Genomic DNA, 6,418 nt, shown 5'->3' on the forward strand with positions numbered 1-6,418 from the left:
AGAAGCCGAGAAAGAAGGAAGAAGTAAGTAACAATGAAATTCCCAGAGAGGACACAGTTAACCAGAAGCAGGAGCCAGTAGTTGGGACGGAGAGAGAGAATGCCCTTATCGCCTGGGATTCCAACATGAGCAGGTGCAGTCCAGCTATCATGGAACGGAACGTGTAAAGTTTGATAAGCGAATATTATTCAGAACCTTCCCAGGGAGGCCAATAAACGCAGTGCTGAAGGAGACCAAGAATACGGTGTCGAAAAATTCCGCAGAGCGCAATATGGGGATAGTAGCAGCGGGGCTGAAAGATTTCCTGAATGATGACACTGCGGGAGGGGTGGGAAGTTTAGCTCAAGGAGTTTACGATATCAGAGTGCTAGCACAGCAAGCGCAGATTTTTGTGTGCACAATACCGGAGGTGCTAGGAACGAACGAAAAGCTTGAAAAGGACGGGGTGACAGTTAATTATCACATAAGAAAGTTAAGCCAGGACAAGCGTTTCGATGTGGTTCAGGTAAACAGGGAGGTGCATAGAGCAGGTTTTGGCAAAGTTTTTCAACGAGATGGCATCAGTTTTAACAGAAAGGCGGGAGTAAAGAAAGTCGACTTTCTGGTGATTTTAAAGACTAACCGTAACTTGACGCATGCCAGTAGGGTAGAAGGAATCTTAAGCCTGTTTGGACAACAAGGAAAAGGCCTTACTTTCACCCATGAGATACCGGAGAGCAATTGCCTACAATTTTTAGATATTAACATCAGCCTTTCAAAAGGACGTGCCTGTTGAATGTATTTCCCCAGAGCTAAGAAAGAATTGCTGCTTTACGCTTCATCACATTCTAAGACAGTAAAAAGGGCGATCGCTTCTCTTTGCTTGGAATCGGCGCTGAGCAAGTCCTGCGCTCACATGATGGGAGTAAGTTTTATTAATCAGATTAACAGACTTCAAAAGGCAGGCTTCCCGTGCTTTGTTGTGTCTGCAGTAGCAGAGACCCTGTTACAAAAAATGAAAGGCAAGAAAAGCTCCACCGCTAAGCCTCGAAAAGGGAGACCACAGGTGGTCCCTTATACGCACCGTGTCGCCCACAGCCTGAAAAAGGTTGCAGCCAGGTATGATGTGCCTGTCGTATTCTCAGCCCCGAGAAAGCTGAGCGGTTTGTGTGCACGCATCGGGCGGAAAAAGAAGCCCCAGTGCGAAAAGAGGCATGGCCAACCCTTTGTGGAATGTGCGGTCGGTGTGGTGTATGAAGTACCACTGACCTGCGGCAAGGTCTATATAGGCCAGACGGGTCGTTGTATTAACGACAGAGCACTGGAGCACTCGAATTCCCTAAGGAATGGAACCGGGTCTAATTTGCCCCTTCACTGTAAAGAGTGCAGATGTGAGCCGGTGCTTGACGGCATTAAGATTCTCGGCAGAAGTCGCGACAAAATAGCGCGTGAAGTTCTTGAAGCATTTATGATAACACAGAAAGGAGATGCATGCTGTAGTGATTGTTCTGTTGCCTTACGAAGTAAGGAAATCAGGTTCATTCAATCTGTTTTGTAATCACCAGGCCTTGTTAGATATGTGTGCGCCCGTTATCATGGCGTTGTTTCATGGTTTAATACCCGCGCGCAAAAATGTTTGTAATGTTTGTATGTGAATGTTTGTATTGTGTATGACTTTAGTTCCTTCTGACGCAGCTTTGCATAGATAGTGTTGTTTTATAGTTTTATATGTATGTAGTGATTACTGGGTAAGCGTAGGTACGATAAAGGAGTTACGATGAAGGTGAATTGTGGTACCACGACGGAAGGATGTGATGGCGATTGTGGAAAGGTAATGTGACTGAGCGCCTCTATATATTTGAGCCCCGTTCTTGCTAATAAGTTCAGTTGGTAGTCCAGCCTATTTCTTTCTGTGTCGATTTTTCCTGTGTGCGTCTTCTTGGCCGGTTAGTCTTACTTCATGCAATGCACTAACTAGCCCAACAACGTGTTAACTAAATGTCTTGATACAGCAAGACATTCCGCACACTGGACATGCATTACAAGCCGCACGGACCTGCCCAGAAGAAGACCCCGTGGACTCTACAGTTTAGACAAAGACTGTACAGGCCCTCGTCCAAAGTAAAATAAAGCAGTCCACCGATCGCTGGATGGCGAAAATACACGATACCACTAGAGGCAGACCAAAAAATTTCTGGAACCATAAACTGGCTGGGTAAAATGAATCAAAGAAAGCAGGACCGGATTCATGATATTGAGGGAAATTGTTTAAAGGAAGACAATGCAGTGAACTACACTACATCAGTTGTAGCCGAGGCATTTAAGAGCGACAATAGGATAATCTCCACAAATCAGAAAGCAACACAAGATAGCAGAATACAAAGTAGCTTAGAGCTGACCAATCTAAATTAGAAAAATGTGGAAAAATATATTCCTAAAAGCACATCTACAGGAATAGTTCAACTTCCAACCAAGCTGATGAATGAACTTGGTCCAAGAAGTAAGGAAACATTGTTTAATGTTTTGGCAAAAGTCGTAATTAGCAAATTCCGGACAGCTGGCGGCAGACTCAAAATGAATTTGATTTTTAAAGGAAAAAGAGATAGGATATTGCACATGGAATCCTACAGGCCGATTACCATAACACCTGTGATGTACAGGTTGGCCATGCAGGAGGTGAAATTAAAGATGCAATCATGGATAGAAAGTGAGGACATACTCGGAAAACTTCAGATTGGCTTTAGAAATCGTAGGCGCTTAGATGATGGGCTGTTCGTGTTCACCCGATGCATCAAAATATATAGAGTGGAAAATAGACCTCTGTATTTGGCCTTCCTGTACATAAACTGGGCATACAACAACGTAAACGGGGAACTCCTGTGGAAGATAGCAAAAGAAGGAGGTATCAGACATGAGATAACAGATTTACTACAGGAAATATACCGGGATAACAACGTAGAACATTCACAGGAAGGGATGAAAGTAAGGATGCTGTCAGGTATGCAATGAATCAAGACAAGGTCGTCCTCTATCGCCGCTGCTGTTATTGATTTGTATGATAAATATGGAACGGAGGATACGAGAAAGCAACCTAGGTTTTAACATGTCATATAGATTAGGTGGAAAGGCGGTAAAGCAGCGCCTCCCCGGTTTAATCTACGCAGACAATATGGTGCTATTAGAAGATAGCTAGGAAGACTTGCAAACTATAGTTAAGTATTGCAGAGACGAATGGACGCTGTAGGCTTCACTTTTAGAGCCGTCAAGTCAAGTCTGATGCTTTTCAGCGACTCAACTGATTAGGGTTCTAAAATTCAAGGCCATGAAATACCCAGTGGCAGAATATAAATATCTCGGGGTATGGATAAACGAAGAATTGGCATACATTGAAAAGCATGAGCAATCGCATAGTGCAAAAGGGCGAAGAAATGCCGGGATAATTAAGCATAAGGCATTGTGGAGATACAACAGGTATCAAGTGTTGAGGGTTATTTGGAAAGGAATGGTGATGCCCGGGCCCACCTTCGGAAATACGGTAAGCTGCGATACAGGCAGGCGACATTAAAAATAAATCAGTCAGCCGTTGATTAATTGGCACTAGGTGCCCACGGCAAAACCACAAATGAGGCGGTACAGGGAGATAGGGGCTGGACACTTTTGCATGTACGGGAAGCTCATAGTTAAAGGAAATTGGACAGTAACAGGTAGGCGGCTAAAGAAATTAAAAACCTATACCTAAAACGAGTTTACTCGCATTGGAGTTAAATAACTAGGAAAATAACCAGTAAGCATGCTGGTCACCAGGACGAAGAAATAAAGAGCGTCAAGCAACAGGTGTAAATGGTAGAAGGTAAATATTGGATAAATTCTATAGAAACGATAGAGAGTGGAGAAGTTTACCGAAAGTGAAAAAGGCAGATCATGAAGGAAGTTTTCTTTGATAACTCAAGGGCAGTGCCCTACTTTTTGAAGCTAGATCAGGGTGCATTAGAACACGCAGCCACAAAAAGGCATTTAGCCATAAAGATGACACAAGTGCAGTATGTGGTAACTCCAATGAAACAATTGACCATATTATACTCGAATGCAATGGCATCCATCCGGAAGTCGATGCAGGCGCAGTAACTCTTCCTGAGGCTCTGGAGTTTAGAGAAACCAATGTCCGGGTGAATGAACCTGCGATGGAAGCTAGCAAAATAAAGAAAACAAAAAACAATAGGAAGGTTAGTGGCCTAAAAGCAGAAAAGTAACATAATTTTAGTAATGTAAAAACAAAATTCAATAACTGAAATGATGGCATAGGTAACCAATCTAGAACAATAATTTGGATATAGGGAAAAAAACGAGAGCGATAGCAACTGCTACCATCCCGTTTCAAAGTAGCAACTACTCCTATTTTTCATTCATCCACCCGTCCGTCTGCGTGCTACACCTGCCTAAACGCACTCCCTACGTGGTACCGACATCCTTTCAGCCCCTGCTGTTTTTGCCCACTCTGGCAGTGCTTTTTATTCCAGAGCTTAGGTCCTTGTGCCACATTTCACCTACGCTTTTTTCATGTAAGAATTCATCTCTTCAATGGGGCTAGAAGACACGGTCTTCGGCACAAAACTGTATTGTTAAGGGAAATGTACACAGCCATAAACGCTAGATAACTGTCGGAAGCACACACCCCCAGAACGAACCCTTCTTAGCCTGAGCGTCGTCTTCTTCACACCACCACACCAGCGCGTCGTCGTCATCTCGATATTGCGCACCGTAACAGTGTGTACCACGCTGCTAGACATTAACCAAGCATGGGTCATATACAAGAGGTATAATAGGAATAGAACAAAGTCCTCCTCTTGATCTCCTCACATTCGCATTGCATCCAGTAAGTGTTTCCCGCCAGACGTGATGCTCGCCTCTATATCTACAGAGCAGCATGACATCAGAGAACTCTTCTTTGTGCCGGACGCCACACAGCCTTAAAAAGTATCATCCTCACCCATTTCTAAAATATTTTGGATATGTTTGTCTTCATATTTCCTGCTAATTTTCCGTGATATTGGCCACGAGCGTTGCATGCCCACAGCAAGTAACGCTAGCCACGCTGTCGGATTCATGGAGGTACCAGTGCACTGCAGCTTTATAGAAAACGACACGACGTGAAGCAGCCTGAAAATCATTTCAATATGGGTATCCCCGAAGGCTCGTAGAAAGTCTGGCATTTCAGTTATAGCAAACGTATGGGCTAGTATATAATGTATATCGCGACTTTTTTATGTGAGAACGTTGCATAAAGTCGGAAACACAAATGGATCCGGCACCTAAATCCAACCTATCAGTATCTACAATGTTGCCATTCGAAATCTGTATCTGTGACTCCGTTCGTATATCGATTATTGACAACTTCTAATACTTAAGCCGCATAGTGCCAATGAGGGTGACTTCAAAATGGAGCACTTGAGCTCAATTGCCGGCATATCCAGTCGGCAGAAAGCATCCAATTGTCAAAAAGAGTAAAATGAACAGTCTTCGTTAAATGACCTAAGGCCAAAGCATTTTTGCCTAACCCGCAAAATGAAGTCGTCACCCCATCATTAAAGAGCAAAGGGCATTTCAAATGTACCAAATTATTTATTATCACTGGAAGAAACTCTCATACCATTTCACTTGTATTTAGTCTATAGTGGCGTCGTGGAGGCTTCATTTTGTGGCTGAGACGAAAATGGTTTTCATTCAAGACATTTTATCAATGCTGTACGTTGCTTTACCTGCCTCTCCACCGCAGCAGCGTCATGTCTTCAATGTATTAGGCTACCTTCATCCGTGCATTAAAATTCTTGACAACATTCACATTTTACTACATCACCCGGCGAGATACCTATATTCAGATTCCTGAAACCTAGAAATGAAGATGAAGATTGTAGGGCTCGGAGACACGGACACCGTGAAGAAGACTGCACATGCGTTATCACCTGAATATTTATTGCATGCACGTACGTCTTTTTATACAAGGAGAGTGCATCAGAAGGCATCTCGCAATGCTATTACACTGCAACTGCTAGTGCTACATAGTCTAGGTTCTGTTCACGCCATCAAGAAACAGCAACTCTTTCCTTGGCAGCGATAGTGATACATATTCGCTTTCTAGGCTTTTATCTGTCTTGCCTTGATCTCTCTTGTTAGCTGTTTCCTGTTTTTGTTAAAGACTTGACGTTTTATGAAGTCTGGTGTACACACTCCTGGATAGCACTCCACACGGCTGTCCAGCAGATTACCTTTACCATTGTCTAGTTGAAAGTTAGCGCATGTGTTGTCCTCTTCGTGGTGTGTGCATATCCGAGTGCTTCAGTCTTCATTTTGGACAACCAAACTCGCCTAATATGCCACCCTACAAATGAAATGAATATTGATTACGTTCAGTAATGACTGAACACTTCTCCCCACGCTTTTA

Source organism: Amblyomma maculatum, chromosome 3 (genome assembly GCF_055883805.1).
Source record: "Amblyomma maculatum isolate TAMU_Amacu chromosome 3, ASM5588380v1, whole genome shotgun sequence".
Taxonomy (NCBI): Eukaryota; Metazoa; Arthropoda; class Arachnida; order Ixodida; family Ixodidae; genus Amblyomma; species Amblyomma maculatum.